This window comes from Malus sylvestris, chromosome 11, assembly GCF_916048215.2.
Source record: "Malus sylvestris chromosome 11, drMalSylv7.2, whole genome shotgun sequence".
NCBI classification, from domain to species: domain Eukaryota; kingdom Viridiplantae; phylum Streptophyta; class Magnoliopsida; order Rosales; family Rosaceae; genus Malus; species Malus sylvestris.
In genome coordinates this window covers 24,450,186-24,467,332 of record NC_062270.1, presented here as the reverse complement: position 1 = coordinate 24,467,332, position 17,147 = coordinate 24,450,186, and the positions used below count along the sequence as shown (strand labels likewise).

The window sequence follows — 17,147 nt, the reverse complement described above, 5'->3', positions numbered from 1 at the left end:
TACGTTTCTAAAAACCTTCCTTTTTCTGCAATTTTATTTTGCCATGATTGTCATTTTTATTTTTTTTTCTTGTTTAATTGTTTTTGGTGTGGGTTTATTTTTGAAACACTGACAGATATGCAAGGTATTTTTACATTCATTTTCATGAAAAAAAGGAACATTAAGCAAAAAAATACAAGAAGGAGCCTTTACATAGGCTGCTTAGAAGAAGTCTCAGTAGTTAGCGGAGCCTCAGCAGTCGGCGGAGCCCCAGAAGGAGGAGGCATCGGAGGTTGATCATTTGGAGCTTCATTATGCGGTTGGAACAAACCTATAAACCTCTGATGATCAAGTAAAATCTAACCATCAGATTCCTGCATCTTGTCAATCTTCCTCTTCATGTTTGTAGCATAGTTATGTGCAAGCATGTGCAACTGTTTATTCTCATGCTTGAGCCCTCTAATCTCCTGTTTTAGACTCATCACTTCAGCTGCCAATGATTCAACTTGACGGGTTCGAGCAAATAGGCGTTGAACCATATTATACACAGAACCTGCACATTGCACACTGAGAGCCAGAAAATCCTTAACAGCCAACTCATTAGACCGTTTGGCAAGTAGTCTGTTATCTTTAGGAGTGACAAGGTTCATGGCCACCACCCCAGCTGTCATATCATTCTTCATCACCAAATCCCCAACGGTAAGGGGACCAGTAAGGGATATGAAGAATGGGCGCCATATGTTGTCTGGAGAATGCGGGACTGCCTCTTCACCAAGGTTCAAGTCAAAACGACAATCGGAGGGGCCAGACTTTTTCAAAGGTGTTAAAGAAAGAAGAGGTCGGACAAGTCAAGATCGTAGAAGTGCAAGAAGGGAGTTTCTACAAGCAGAAATTCAAGTGTGTTTTATACGTCATGCGTGCCTCTATAAAAATCAGCACTCGACGAGATTTTAGAGATCGAAGAGGCGAGCTCAGAAATCGAAGAGGCCAACTCAAAAATCGAAGAGGCGTTAACTTTCTCAAAAGTTGGGCTTGCTCAGAAACCTCGGGTCAATCTTCTTTTCCAGATTTGTCCACACTTGTCACATGCAACCTCTGCACTCGAAAGGATTTCAGATAACGAAGAGGCGAGCTCAGAACTCAAAAAGGCAAGCTCAGAAATCGGAAAGGCATCTGCTTTTCCAAACGTGTCAGGATCTGTCACATGCAGACTTAGCTTTGCGGAAATCATAGGCAGTTTGTCGAAGCGCCGATTCCAGATATCGAAGAGGCACTTGCTTTTCCAGACGTATCAGCGCCTGTCACATGCATACTCAGCCTTGCGGAAATTACAGGCAATCTGTCGAAGATCTCTTGTGAAGTAGAAAGCACATGAAGTTCACTATTAAGTCATCCAACGGTTGCTGACAAGAGTGAAAGAATAGTACCAATTATTAGTTCCTATAAATGTCACCCTTCACCCTTCATTGCAAGGCAGACATACATAACCCTTCTTTTTCTCCAAGAATACCTTTCCAACAAACCCTCTCGAGTCACTCAGTGTTCCTTATTCCTTAGGGTACCTCTGCAAACAACTCATCCAAAGCAAAAGTATTTCATATCATGAAGGTTGAAAGCAAGAGTATCTCATATCATGCTTTCTCCTTGTCCTTCTCCTTGTCGTTGTTTTGGGACAAGGAGAAAGAGAGCAATCAGCCAGCACTTGGTATCAATCTTCCGATCTGGAACCGACTGCCTGGAACCCCTTCCTAATTGCTTACCTAGCCTTACTCTCAAGTACTCATCTTCATCATTTTATGCTTCATTTTCGTCTACCACATCTGCCTGGGGAACAGATAAAGCAAGTGAAAATGATACCTCGAAACATGTGGAGACAATTTGCCAATTCATCCTCAATTAGGGACAAGGAGAAAGAAAGCAAAAGGTGGGCACTTGGAAAGATTTAAGAAAGAAACAGACCAACATCTTTACCTCGTGCCTGCCTGCCGTGCAGAAGAAACAAACAGAGAAGAATGCAGACTGCATAATCAAATCAACCCAGCAGAATGAGTCTGATTTGAAACCAAGGAACTCTAATATTCCTCGCTCAGAAATCCAAACCAGTTCGAGATCAAAGCTGTGGAAAGTCAACAAGATCATCTATCTCCAAAACCAGATTTGCGTTCTTAAACTCTACTCTATCTGGTTTTTACTTTGCTATATTTGTCATGTTTATTCGTTGTTTGTTTATTTGCTTGTTTTTGTGTGAGTTTATGCTTGAAACATTGAGGACAATGTTTGATTTAAGTGTGAGAGGGGTAACCATTGCTTTGCATGAAATTCGTAGGAGTTATCACCCATTACTTCTAGTGTTGTTCCTTGCTGTTTTAAGTGTTTTTAAGCTGTTTTGGAGTGTTTCAGTGTGTTTTGACTTAAAAATCCGAAAATCTCATAAAAATTTGAAAAATTGTTTTGAAAAACCCAAAAGAGTTGTTTTTGTATGTTTATTTGTGTCTTAGGGTACCTTCCAACACAATGATGAGGATTTTGTTTTTAATTACATGACTGTTAAAGAGAGTTATAAACATGGATGAAAAATTGATTTACTCTTTGGTGTATGCTTGGTTATGGTTATAATTTATGAATTCACATGCAATCATAAAGGAAAAATCGGTTTTGTAACATGCTTGAAAGAAGGAACTCAAATGTACGCTACAACCTTGTGAGACTTGAGCCTAAACGTTTATTTGGAGAGATAATAATCTGTGCATCATTGTTTTCTAAAGTCATTGCATGATCTCATTATTATTTGCTTGGTTGCTACTTAGAAGGCGTTTCATTATTTAGTTCCAAATGCTAGAACTCATGCCTATTTCATTCAAAGCATGATATTGATTTGCATAACACATTTTCAAGATGAAGTTGTGTAGTGACCACCAAAGCCAAATTGCCGTGCCCCTATTTCATTATGTGTTTAAGTTTAACCCCATTGAGCCTTGTTAAGCCTATGTTCTTTGTTAAACCACACTATCCTTACCTAGCCTAATTTTAGGACCATCCATACCCTTGTTCTTGAAGCATAGTAAAGCATGACTTAAAATGAACTCATTTTTTATCAATGTATTGCAGAAAGCAAGTGTGGGGAAGTCATTCTTTTGTGTGTGTGTGTGTGTGTGCCAAAGTCCTTAATAGGGCACGGGTAGAAAAGAAAAAAGAGTATGAGCAGGAGCTCTAAAGTGTTGTTTGTTAAAAAATGGTCCAAAACATTAAATTCGGCCCTAAGTGTTGCATGAATCGTCCTTTTGTATGTAAAAGTTGATTCTGCATTCTAAAGAGAATTCCAAGTGTCTATTTCATTGCTTTGCTTGCTATCGCTTTAAGAACGTTTGGTATTCCTATCCTTTCTTTGTTAGCCATTAACCCCAAGCCCTGTTACAACCCTTGACTTCAATCTTGAGTGTTGTGTGTTTCAATTTGTGGAGTTCGAAATTGGTATGAGCATATGGTGTTACTGGTTCTCACATCTATGTAGTAGCATTCCATTCATGAGATCATATCTAAACATGCTTAATAACTCCAGAAAATTGCTTTCTTTGTTATAACATATGTGAGTCCTAGTCTTTCGTGTTTACATTAATCTTCTCACATATACTAGTGTAGGGTGTGTAGTCAGAAAATGTGTGTGAAAATAGAGAGTATCTTGTAAGGAATTGAGCAAATTCTCTAAGGCATGTTACTACATTCAAAACATTGTTTTAATTGGTTAATTGTGAACTAGTAAGTAGTGACTGTGATTAAGTTTGTGCTCAAGTGTGAAGATAACCAAAATCTGTGGGAATAATGATTTTTAACATGTCATGTGCATTGGAAAATCCTGAGGCAAATGTTGGAAGGTTAGGTTGTGTTTTGTTTGTTTTGTTTCGTTTTGTTTCTTTTGTTTTGCTCGAGGATTAGCAAAAACTAAGTATGGGGGAATTTGATAGAAGCATATTTATGCAACTTAGTGAGCTTGTTTCTTGGCATTTACTTAGTTTAATTCTAGTTATTTTAGTACTTTAAGCTATTTTCGTGTGTTTGTAGGTTCAAATAACAAAGTTGGCAACAAAGTGCTATTTGGAGCACTTTGGAGCATTTTTGGGCCAAGATTGGATAGTGCAAGCATGGAGACATGAGGATTGACGTTTTTGAAGATTAGAAGGCTAGAAATAAGCATGTGTGTGTGCAAGTGTGTTGACCTACAACTACAAACACTCATCCACTACACCCATTACATCCACTTATTACCAAACATCCATCCACTACACCCATTACATCCACTCATTACCAAAACTACACCCATTACATCCACGCATTACCACAAACACTTATCCACTACACCCATTACATCCACTCATTACCAAACACTCATCCACTACACCCATTACATCCGCTCATTACCACAAACACTCATCCACTACACCCATTACATCAACTCATTACCAAACATCCATCCACCACACCTATTACATCCACTCATTACCAAACACTCACCCACTACACCCTTTACATCCACTTATTACCAAACATTCATCCACTACTCCCATTAAATCCACTCATTACCAAACACTCATCCACTACACCCATTACATCCACTCATTACCAAACATCCACCCACTACAACCATTACATCCACTCATTACCAAACATTCATCCACCACACCCATTACATCCACTCATTACCAAACATTCATCCACCACACCCATTACATCCACTCATTACCACAACACTCATCACTACCACCTTAATTAGACGGTGGTCCTCTCCTTAGCCTATAAATACATCCACCCTTCACCATAACAAAGGGGAAAAAAAACCAGAGATAACACAATCCACCCATCCACCATTCACCACAACTCACCTATATCCATCCACCACCATAATTTACCACTCATCCATCAAACCACACCTTGTGCCGCAGCAAAGAGAAGAAGAAGGACCCTTGGACGTGTTTGCCATTCAAGTTGGATTTTTGGAGCTTTTTTAAGTGTTTTCTTTCTTTTGTTTTCAATGTCTAAATTTGTTTATCTTTGCTTTGTAAGTATGAGGAACTAAACCCCCCCTTAGCTAGGGGGAATTCGAAACCATGTTCATGCTTGCAATATGATTTGATTACTTTCAGTTATGATTTCATAAGTGGTGAATTCAATTTGTTTAACTGCTTGATTGATAACTTATTCGTGTATGTTTATTAAGAGTGCACACTTAGTTTGCATGCATGAATATGGTGCTAGAGTATAAGGGAGTTTCACCTAATAGTTACAAACTTATATTTACAAGTAGTGGAGGTCGCTTATAAACGATCGCGTTAAATAAATTCTTGGCATTAGTTTCATGCTCATCATAGTAACAAATGCCTCGTCAATACTTATAGTTTTCATAATGCTTAATGATCTTTGATTGTATCTTTATTGTGCTGTTCACGTAAAGAACTTTTGAAGAATGCTTGAATTGTTGTATGCGCTTTCCCATCCAATTCAATAACTTAAGGAGAACTTGAAGGTTAATTTAAGCGGACTTAATTAACCTGGGGTGTTGAGTTTCATGATTGATCGAAAGAACAACTGAAAATTGGTTTATGTGCAAGTATGTCATGTGTGGAGAAGAACCTCCTAGCTAGCCTTCCATCTATTCAATTTACTCAAATTCGTGCAAATTTCATTAGTTCTTTAATTTACTTGTTTTGTTTTCAAATTCATCAAAACGAAAACCCCCTTTACTTTAAAGTGTTTTATTAGTAAAAATCTGTTTTGATTTGTGTTTTTAGGTGTCCCAAAAGTGTGTTAGAGTCCAAATCTGCCCAGTTTGTGTTTTTAGGCAGATTTGAGCATTTTTAGCTTGTTTTGAGTCCTTTGAGTTTGTTTTACGTTCTTTGAGTCCAGTTTAGTGTTTAAACTTTGTTTATATGTTTTTAAGTCACTTTAGAGGTTTTAGCAAGCCCTCATAATCCCCGGGTACAACCTTCACGTGATTGTTCACCTCCTGCACCGCACACTCACCTTGGATCCAAGTTTGGTGCCAGCCTATCATACAAACCACATTAGGTGGTTCTAACTCGTAGGTGACCTGTGATTCATCGCACATCTTTCACGTGATCGTAGCACTTGAGCGTACTTATTTACACCTAGCCTGTCGTACAGACCACAATAGGTGGTTCCAACTCGTGTGCAGGAATTGGTTTATGAGTTATAGGCTCAGCCGTACATGTCTCATTACGTGACTCCGGCTGACATATCATTTTATAGTGATTCACAGCACTTGACTTACATATTTATTATTGAGATACTTGACATGGTACATACTTGGTTTTCATTGTTCTTAAGCCTGATTTCCATATACGTATGTATTATTATTTTCTGGAAAATTATACGGGCTTTACGGTTATGAGTTATAACATTTTCAAAAGGTTTTTATTAAAACTTTGTTTTCAGGCCCACTCACCCTTATTTTTTGCCCCTCCAGGTTTTAGCTGCTGAAAGTTTGTATCGACGAGGATTCTTGGCGAATCTCAATATAGGTGGCTATCTTTGAGGGTATGATCCTTACCTACACTACTATACTTTACTTATGCTCTGACGTCGCGTGTGAAATGGGTTCATTCCCGCTCATAGCGCATTCTTGTCTTTAGGCACTTTTAGGTTTAAATTTATTCACATTTTTCACATCACTATACTTTATGGCTTTGTCACCTTCCAGGTGTCGGCCAGCACAGCTCGATACAGAGTCCTAGTGGACATTCCAAGTCGGGGTGTGTCAGTTTGGTATCAGAGCATAAGTTGGGCAGTATTGCGTTCATGATGTAAGCATTCTTGGTTGTTGAACCTAAATGTTGAATCTTGCCACCTCGTCGAATACAAAAAATGTGTTAGCTTTTCGTATGTTTTAGGCAGTTTTGTTGACTTGTCGACATTTTAGAAGATCACTTTGGTGAATGCTTTTAGACTTAAAGCGAAGAACTTGCATGCCAAGGAAAGATGTATATTTGAGACAAGTTATTGACCCTAAAGCAGGGCTACTATATCGGTAGTTGTGTATCATGGGAAATTTGGTCACCAAATCCACTACCATCTAGTCATTTCCTCCAACCCTTTCAAGAATGGAAACCATAAATAGTTTTAATTCCTTGGCTGCATCCGTTAGTATATCATCTATCCTACGAAGTTGTACTTTCGTCAAAATTGAATTTTAGCAAGTTTTTTGTGATTTTGTAGAATTTTATGTTTAATAACCAAGTGAATTACTTCAAATTAGGTAAGCGAACACTCAGGTCTCCTGTTTGGAAAACTTTCAACAAATTGACTACTATTTTTGAAGATGGTAAAAGTCGTGCTCAATGTAAAGATTGTAAAAAACTGGTAATAGATGATAGTCATCATGGGATGGGTAATATGAATAGACATTTGAAAAGATGTAGTGGACAGACTGGTGGATTATTGTCGGTGTCTGAATTCTATTCCCAAAACTTTGATCCTGTGGTATTTCGTGGCTTATTGGTAGAGGTCATCATCAAGCATAATCTTCCTTTTAGTTTTTCTGAATATGAGGGAATTAGGGTTTTGTTTGCATATATATCTCCTGATATTAAGTTACCGTGTAGAAATACAATTAAAGCCCGTGTGTTAAAGATGTTCAAAAATAAAAAACAAAGGCTTTATAATTTGTTAGGCTTAGTTGAAGGTAGAATTTGTTTGACATCAGACTTATGGACCTCTCAATGCATTGATGGGCATCTTGCTCTTACTGCTCACTTTGTAGACAAAGATTGGAAATTGCATAAGAGAATTTTAAGTTTTTGTCACATGCCTCCTCCTCATACTAGTGTTGCATTATCTAAGAAAATTAATGCATTGGTGACTGAGTGAGGGATTGAGAAAAAGTTATTTTCTATTACTTTGGATACTACTTCTTCAAATATTTCTTTTGTTAGCATTTTGAAGAATCAATTAAATCTTTGAAGTCATCTCGTGATGAATGGTGACTTCTTTTATGTGCGTTGTTGCATTCATGTCTTGAATTTGATAGTTCAAGATGGACTTAAAGAAATTGATTCTTCGGTGATAAAGATTTGTGAATGCATCAAGTATATAAAGGGCTCTGAGGCTAGGAAACTAAAGTTTTATGAATGTGTTAGACAAGTAGGGATATTGGATAGTAGGAGAGGTTTGAGACAAGATGTCCCTACTAGATGGAACTCAACCTATATTATGCTAGATAGTGTAATTTTCTATCGATATGCTTTGATTCATTTAGGGTTGAGTGATTCCAATTTAGGGTTGAGTGATTCCAATTTTAGTAGTTGTCCTTCTTCTGAAGAGTGAGATAAAATAATGAAGATTTCCAAGTTTTTGGGGTACTTTTATGAGGTTACGTGCTTATTCTCTGAGTACCCTACATCAAATTTGTTCTTCCCTAAGGTGTTCGTAATCCAACTTCAAATTAAGGCAGCCATGGATGACTCTAAAATTTTCATGAATAAGATGGCGACTTACATGTACATGTAGTTTGAAAAGTATTGGTCAGAGTACAGTTTGATTTTGGCAATTGCAATCATCTTAGACCCTCGTTATAAATTGCATTTTGTGGATTGTGCTTACACAAAGCTTCATGGTGTGAATTCGGTCGAATTTACAAAGGTTAATGACAAATTGAATGTTCTTTTTGGTGTGTACTTGGAAAAACTTTCGCATCTTGATAATTCAAATACTCCAATGAATTCAATGCCTAATCATAAAACAGAATCTGTAGATGTTCTCTTTGAGGTAACCAAAGTTTATTTTTATTTACTTTATATATTTGTAGATTGTAGTAGTAGTAGTAGTACTATAAAAAGTGTTGATATTATATTTGAAATTGACATGATGCATGATTTTTTATGATGTAGGATTTTGATAATAATTACGATGGTTCAAGTTCGATTGAAAAAAATGAATTGCAGAAGTATTTGGAGGATAAAAGAATACATAGAAAAGTAGACATAGATGTTCTTTCTTGGTGGCAAATGGAGCGTTTTCATTCTCCGATACTTTCTCAGTTAGCACAAGATGTGTTAACAATTCCCATTTCAACTATTGCATCAGAATCTGCATTTAGTATTGGGGGTAGAGTACTAGATCAGTATCGTAATTCATTGTTACTAGAAACAGTTCAAGCTTTATTGTGTACATGAGATTGGTTATTTGGAAAATGAGGTAATATATTTTTATATGGTATAGTACTATTGTTTTATTTCTTTTGATAATTATTTTGGTAAACTTCTTATAATTTGAATGATTTTTAATGTTTGGTTTTTCTATACTTAGTTTATGCGGAAGACAGTTCTGACATGGAAAAGCTTACTGAAAACATCATCAACATAACTCTTGAAGAAGGCAAAAGATCAAGCCAAAGTTCCAATGCAATTTCCTCATGATGATCGATGTAAATTGAGGATTTTGTAAAAGGAATAACATGCAAGCTTTGAGTTCCATTGGTAAGGTTTAAACTTTTGAGAAAGGCTTCACAACCTTGAAAACAAAAACGCTTTCATTTTGCATATCCTTGCACATTTAATATTTGTAATAGATTAGTAGTGTATGGATTTTTTTTATTAGGCTCTTATTTTCGAGTGTAGATGTAGTACCTTAAACAACAAATGTGTTTTAATGTTTTGAAGTAATATTTATGTGACAATGTGTGGTATGTGCAAATTTAAGAAAAAAAATATTTTTCTTAACGGGTCGGGTTACTTTACCCGTTGGGTAAAGTGTTACATCCCGGCCCAAGCCCCGACTACGCCCTCATGGTTTTGTTTCTGGGAACTCACACGAGAATTTACCAGTGGATCACCCATCATGGGATTGCTCTCGCGCGCTACTTGCTTAACTTCGAAGTTCCGATGGAACCTGAAGCCAGTGAGCTCCCAAAAAACCTCATGTTAGGTAGAGATGATAATATATATATATATAAGGCTTACAAGATCTATTCCCCTGGGCGATGTGGGATGTAACAATCCACCTCCCCTTAGGGGCTCAACGTCCTTGTCGGCGCACTTCCGGCCAGGGAATGGCTATGATATCAAATTGTCACATCCCGGCCTGGGGTCCACCACATTCCGAGCTTGCTCCACCACCGTAGCACTATATTGTCCGATGTGGGCCCCAACTACACCCTCATAGTTTTGTTTCTGGGAACTCACATGAGAACTCGCCAGTGGGTCACCCATCATAAGATTGCTCTCACGTGCTACTCACTTAACTTCAGAGTTCCGATGGAACTCGAAGCTAGTGAGCTCCCAAAATGTCTCATGCTAGATAGAGATGGGAATATACATATAAGGCTTACAGGATCCACTCCTCTGAGCAATGTGGGATCTTACATAAAGTGACCCGACCTGTTAAGGACCCGTTAAGATAACAGGTGTGACACGACCTGTTAAGATAACAGATGTTACACAAAAATGACTGACACGACTCATTTGCTAGGCCTAGGTACAAATACAAATAAAACTTTAAAAAATATGGGCACAAAAAGAAATTAATATATGTGTACAAATTAAAACTGAAAAGAAAATTGGTACAAATTAAAAAAGGGTTGCAAATTAAAAATGGGTACAAACTAAAACTAAAAATATATGATAAAAAATTTAGTCATAAATATAAATATACTAATTGTAACATTTTTAATATTAAATGAATATATTTAGAAATAAAAAATATTTTATTATTGAAATAATTAATGATGTTGTTAACACCCAAAGACCTTGATCAAAAATTGAAAATTAGTAAGATTTTAATCAATGGAATAGCAAAAGGAATGATGAGAACCTAATTTCTCATTTTTTCTATATTCCAACAATGTTCTAGTTCTAAGGAAGAGAAGTAATTTATCCGAAATTGAGGGATGATTGAATTAGACTATAATGAGCTAGCCACTTACTAAATATTGAACTCAACACAAATGAGTCGAAACTAATAATTTTCACTTGCGAATGAAGAATAATGCAATATTAATGTGTACCTATTACCCACTCAATTTTTTTTTTTAAATATGCCACGAAAATTATATTGTTAGACCATATTTTGTAGACCAAATTAATGATGCAGCTATTGATAGTTAAATTCTTTCTTTAATAATTTAAATCTGGACATCAATTATCACATCATTTAGTTTTATAAAATATGTACTATCATCACTTTTAAAAAAATAATAATCATCATTTTATACTCTCTCTCCAGTGAAAATATCAACTGTATGGAAAGTGGAAACACAGCCATAGAAAAGCAATATTTAGTTGCTGGCTCTCACCGACCAATGTCCAAGATATTACGAGAGGCAACTATCAACCACATCCTGACAAGCATGGTGTATATTTAATTTTCCAAGCTTCTCCATACGAAGATAATGCATTTGTAGCTCATAGCTTCTCCATACGAACATAATGCATTCGTCGGTGAAAGATTTGATTATTCGATTAATCTTTGATTTTTTGTTCCATTAGCATGTTTTCTCGTTTCTTTCAACTGGGTAGTTGTCATAACTTAGAAGCACACTATTCAACTCTTAACATGCCATGCATTTAATTATAAGATTGCTCCAAATATACTTCGCTCGGATATATGAGAATCAATCCATAATTATGCAAAGTATGGGCAGCTTTTGACGGCCAAATTACAAAGTAGCTGCTAACTGTGACTTCTTTATTTTCAATTTAAGAGATGCAGGCACAGTTTAGATAGACTTTGTGGATTCTTTTAGAATTTTGAACAAAAATATTTTCTTTTATGTCACAAATACTAGTGTTCTAGGAGTGTGTGTGTAAACTTAAAATAGTATTCGATAGGATCTAAGAGCATCTCTTAATACTCTTATAGAGATGTCAAATATGAATTATCAAAAATTTATTTGAAGGTTGATGTGATAATTTGAAATTGATGTCAAAAAAAATTTAATTCCAATGGGCATGTTAAATTATTATTTTATCTAAACTACATATTATAGAATCCTATTTGTCAACCAAAAACTAATGAAATCACTATTATATCGTTTTATACATAACTGTAAGCAAATATCAGGAAAAAAATGGTCATTAAAATAATTTTGCATAAACAAGCTTTTATTATTTTTTTTCTTCCCTCACCCACATCTAGGGTTCATCTAAGGTAAAATAATCTAAACATTTCAATTTTCTTACCCACTACTTAAGTCTAAAATCATTCCCTAACTTGACCGTTAGAGAACCTTTGGCCGACACACTCCCCCGGTCCTAGGCACGATTGTTTTACTGTTTTGCAATTTACTTATACTCGACCACCGCTCACAGAGGTGTGCAAATTTAGTTCCAACACATACTTTGACAACGTAACTACGACAAATGCACGTGTAGCTCGACCATCTCGACCATTTCAAACTTGAATATGGCTAGTTTCGGGTCGAATATTCATCCTATTGCTTGCATTCACCACAAGCTGACAAGCCTAGGCTGCATGGCATTAGTCTGTATTTAATTTTGCAATCTTTTTGAACGTAATAAATGACTAATGAAGACATATGCATGTGTAGCTACTCGACCATAAATACCATATAGTATTATATAATAATAACTCTTGGCATCTGTACTATTTAGCGCGTACGGTGAAGGCATGCATGTGTAGCTATTCGACCATACCATATATTATTATATAATTGTCGGCATCTATACTATTTAGCGGGTACAGTTAACCGCTTGACTGTGAGGGAGAAAAAATTAATTGCGAATTCGTCATTCTTAATATTCAAATCTTAAACCTCTTATTTATAAGTGGAAATGAATGGTTACTATACCGTAGTACTACATAGCTACCTCTTAACATAAAATGAAATACTTTTTTTAACTAGAAGTTAGTATATAATTATGAGTTTAACTTCTTTTTGGGAAGTTAATATAGGCCTGGTTTGGGATTTTAGTACTTTTATAAAACCAGCTTATTAAAAAATCTGGAACATTAAATGTGTTTGGTAAACAAAAAAAGTATTTTTTTTAAACTATTGTCAATGACAGTAGAAATCGTAGAAAGGCAGAAGCAATTTTTTTTTTTTTCCAGTAATGCCAAACTAACCCATAATTACAACTTTAACTTAGGTGATTGGCAAGAGCAGGCTATTTTACTCTTATGTGCTATATATAGTTAGCATTTAATAAAATTTACTTTCTTCAAGTAGTTGGTTTGGAAAGTTATAGTGAATGAAATTATTAAGTTGTTTTGTGGATCGACTGACAATTTCCGAGCACCATGATGTTAGCATCATGTTGGAGGATAGGTTGCCATTGCTTTCCTTCAATTTCGCCATCGACTGTTTATAATACCACTATATAAAGACATGGTCATCGTGTTGGGTAATTAAATATAAATCAAACTTAGATGATCTTACAATTGCAATAAGAATATATGATATTAAAGGTTTAATTCTAGAATTGTATTTGATTTCTTTGTATTACCTAAAGGAATATTAATTTGACACTTAAGAGTGTTTCCAAATCAGTTGTCAAAATTATGTGTAGTATTTCACTGTGCATATTCACTAGTACAAAAAACACTTTGCGTGACGCAGATCCTTTGTCGCGCAAAGTCAAAAAATGTTGCGCAAAACATAGCCCAACGAACCTTCGTTGCACGCTAACCGTCCCGCCAAGGCAGTGACAGAAGGGTTTGTGTGACAAAGAAGAAACATGCGTCGCGCAAAGCCACTTTGCGCGACGCAGGCTGTGTCGCGCAAAGTGCATTAGGTCTCTTCACACGAAACCCTTTCTTGGTTTTGGTCAAACATATTATTTTTTTAATTTTTAATAATAATGTAATTAAATTCTAAACAATAATTAATTAACCAAAGAAAAATATTTAATTATAAAATATATGAAAATGTACATACAAGATGTCCGAACAAAAAAAGAAAAAACTACAAGTAGTCTTCTAAGTGAAGTGGCTACTGGGTATCGGCAGGGTGAAACAGCTCGAAGGTCGAAGGTGTGGCAAGATCAGGTACTGGTAGCGAGATTTGGAGTTCGGACATCTGTATGGCTCGTAGAAGGTCTCTCACGTGCCCGGCATAGGCTTTCATCTCCTCGCCCTGGGCCCTCATCTGCTTGCCCTGGACCGCAAGCTAATGTCTTAGGGTTGTCACTTCCTCCTTCAATGTATCGACCTCTGCTGTGTTTGATCTGGAAGAAGAGGTACCCGTCTCACAAACTCGCGCTTTCCCCATACACCGAACAACCTTGCCATGACGACGACCATTTCAAAACAAGAGGAACTACCTATCCATTTTAATAGCCAACAAAAAAAAGTGCATCAAGTGAAACAAAAAAGAATGGGCAATCCGACACTAGGAATCTGTGATAAATTGTAAAGATTATCTTAATCAATATTTATAACAACTAAAACATGTTTTAGGATGCCCAATAAACACTCTAGTAAGCAAACATTGTAATCAAGCAAAGGTACCAAAACTTCATTAGACTAATTGATATGATCAAAGTACCATAGAAAAACAGTTTACTTCGTACAAGCCAATCAACCAGACACATGACCATAGAGACTACCTAGTAAACAGGTAGAAAGGTAAGAGAAGCAACTCCAAACATATAAACTCCAAATATTGGTAAAAACCAAACTAGTTTCGGTCTAACTTAAACCTATAACTGGACCAACTGCAAAATTAGAGCCATTTCCTGCACATAATAAATGAAAAGAACTGAAAATTTTCTTTCCAGATTCTTAAAACAATAGTTAGCAACTGTACATTCAAAAGCATATTATATAGTTCTCCAATGTTAAACAACTGATATTATATATCTTCTAATTAACATTTAGCTTTATCCATCACACCACCCACAGTCAAAGCACGTTTTAGTAAAAGAGAGATGTAGACTTGGTTTTTGGGATCAACAGATATATGTAGACTACATGAGAAACAAAGATCAACCCACAACAAGCATTTACTTCATATGGAAAGCAATAAAATTAAAAATGAAGATTAGATATTGCTGAAGCTTACAGAAGCAGCCCGTTCCGATTTAAGTCGCTTTTCAACAAAGTTAGCAAGTTTCTTTGCATAAATTTCTCTGGTATCACTATTGAAACAATTAGGAATATCATTTGGTAACTACTGACTACCATCAAAAAACAAAATTTACGTGGAATTTAAAATGCATTATGACGAAAGTAGAAAAAAAAAATCAAGGGAACAGGTCTTATAATGAGGCAAAACCAAATGGTATAATAGACTGAAATGAAACTGTGGCGGGAGCAACACCACTGTATGTTAGCAAATAGAAACATGAATAACAGCATACTTAAGTGTAAAAAAACGAGAAAAGAATTGAGGATTAGAAAAGTTTGAGCGGTTACTATACTTTGCATATTTTAACATGAATAAACGAGTATTATTAATCAAGATAATCAACAGCAAAGGCAAACCTCAAAGGATTGTCTCCTCCAATTCTGCCTCTAACATTATCCTCACTCTCTCCATGCCTAGTAAGTAATATTGGGTGGGGCATGAGGTGTATTCACCTACAACAGTGTACCAGAAATATATGAATACATGACCAAAGTATGAAGAGACAAAACGACCAAAAAAGAGCCAAAGGAGCACAAAAGAGGCAGCGGGGGTGGGGAGGGCGTTTGGGGCTTGAGGATAATCAACTTATCTCAGTTTTTTATGTCGAGATTCCACTGTAAGATTTTCGTATGGTAATTACAAGTGCAATTTAAAAGAGGAACCTTTTACTAAGATGGTTAACTGTAATTTCATCAAGTGCAGATATAGATATATTCACCAAACAAGACATGTAATTAAAACTAGACGAAAATGGCTAACAATGAAGACAAAAGCATGAATTGAGGATCAGACAAGTTTATAAGGAGGTTTCTTCAATCCATAGTAAGCATAAACTAACCCCAACTTTTGGCCTGAACGGCTACAATGATACCAGTCTCTTATCCTGTAATGACAACTATTAACATACATAGAGAGAAATTCTTAAACCCTGAAATTCAACCCATTTCCTAATAATTTATCCCAAATAAAAACCATAATTCAATCCCCATTTCAAAATTAAAACCCTAATTCCCATTCACAATTTTTTAAACCCTGAAATCCATCGCATGTCCTAGTAATTTATCCCAAATTAAAACCCTAAATTCTAAAATTCATCTCAATTCACAATCAAATTCCTTAATTTCACAATTCCATAATTTGTAATTAGACTTACTTTCAAGGAGAGAGACGAGCACAATGAAGGGGGTGGTGGCTGCCCGTCGTTTAGAAGGAGAGGGAGAGAGACAACCAACAGTGGGGTTCGAGATTGGGGCGATTTGGGGTTCGAGCGTGATGAGCGTGATGAGCGAAGAGGAGGAAGCCTACGGGAGAGAGAGGGCGTGATGAGCCAAGAGGAGGAAGGCTATGGAAGAGAGAGACCGAGTAAGAGAGAGAGAAGAGGTCTACGAAGAGGAGGAGGGCGTGATGAGCGAAGGGGTCTAGGAAGATTTTGTCCAAAATTATCAAAACTGGCGCTTATTTTTTACACTTGCGCCAAAATTATCAAATCTGGCACGGCGTATGTATACAATTCAACGTCGCGCAAAGTGTTTTTGTGCAATGACCACATAAAGGCATCGCGCAAGGTATTTTTTATTTAAAAAAAATTAAGGAAAACTAATGAAAATGGCTTGAAAACTTTGAGTTTTAATGATAAGGACAAAATAAAGGGTAAAGTGAATAGTACTAGGATTGACTTTTTAGTGTAAAAATGTGGTTTTTCGTTAAAGTGAACAGTACCGGGTGCTTTTCGTTAAAGTTCCCAAAAAATTATTATAAAAATTATTGAAAATGTAACTTTATTCATTTCGAATTCAGTTTTTTTTTACATAAAACCCACAATAATATATTTTTCTAACAAAAATCTAACTAATAAATTGGTAGCTACTTAATAAATATATATATCATTCAATTTCTTAAGTATTATACATAAAATATAAATAAATTTAAATTTACTTAATAAATATATATACCATTGAACTTGATGCGATACACATTGTACGAAACTAATTTCAACGATCCAACCATCAAACTTGTTTGTATATGCTTTGAGATCGCATACGCAAAAAATAGCAAAAAAAAGAAGTTTAGAGATCAA

At 35.9% G+C, this 17,147-nt stretch overlaps 1 long non-coding RNA gene across 1 annotated transcript; it reads right to left on the bottom strand.

Annotated features, from left to right (window-relative positions):
• Positions 1 to 13,830: 13,830 nt before the first annotated feature.
• On the bottom strand, positions 13,831 to 16,528 carry LOC126588880 (uncharacterized). Its single transcript, XR_007611658.1, has 3 exons — positions 16,224 to 16,528; positions 15,427 to 15,522; positions 13,831 to 14,264 (listed from the first exon to the last, which is right to left on the bottom strand). It is a non-coding gene; the product is annotated as an uncharacterized LOC126588880 (long non-coding RNA).
• Between the last annotated feature and the right edge of the window lie 619 nt (positions 16,529 to 17,147).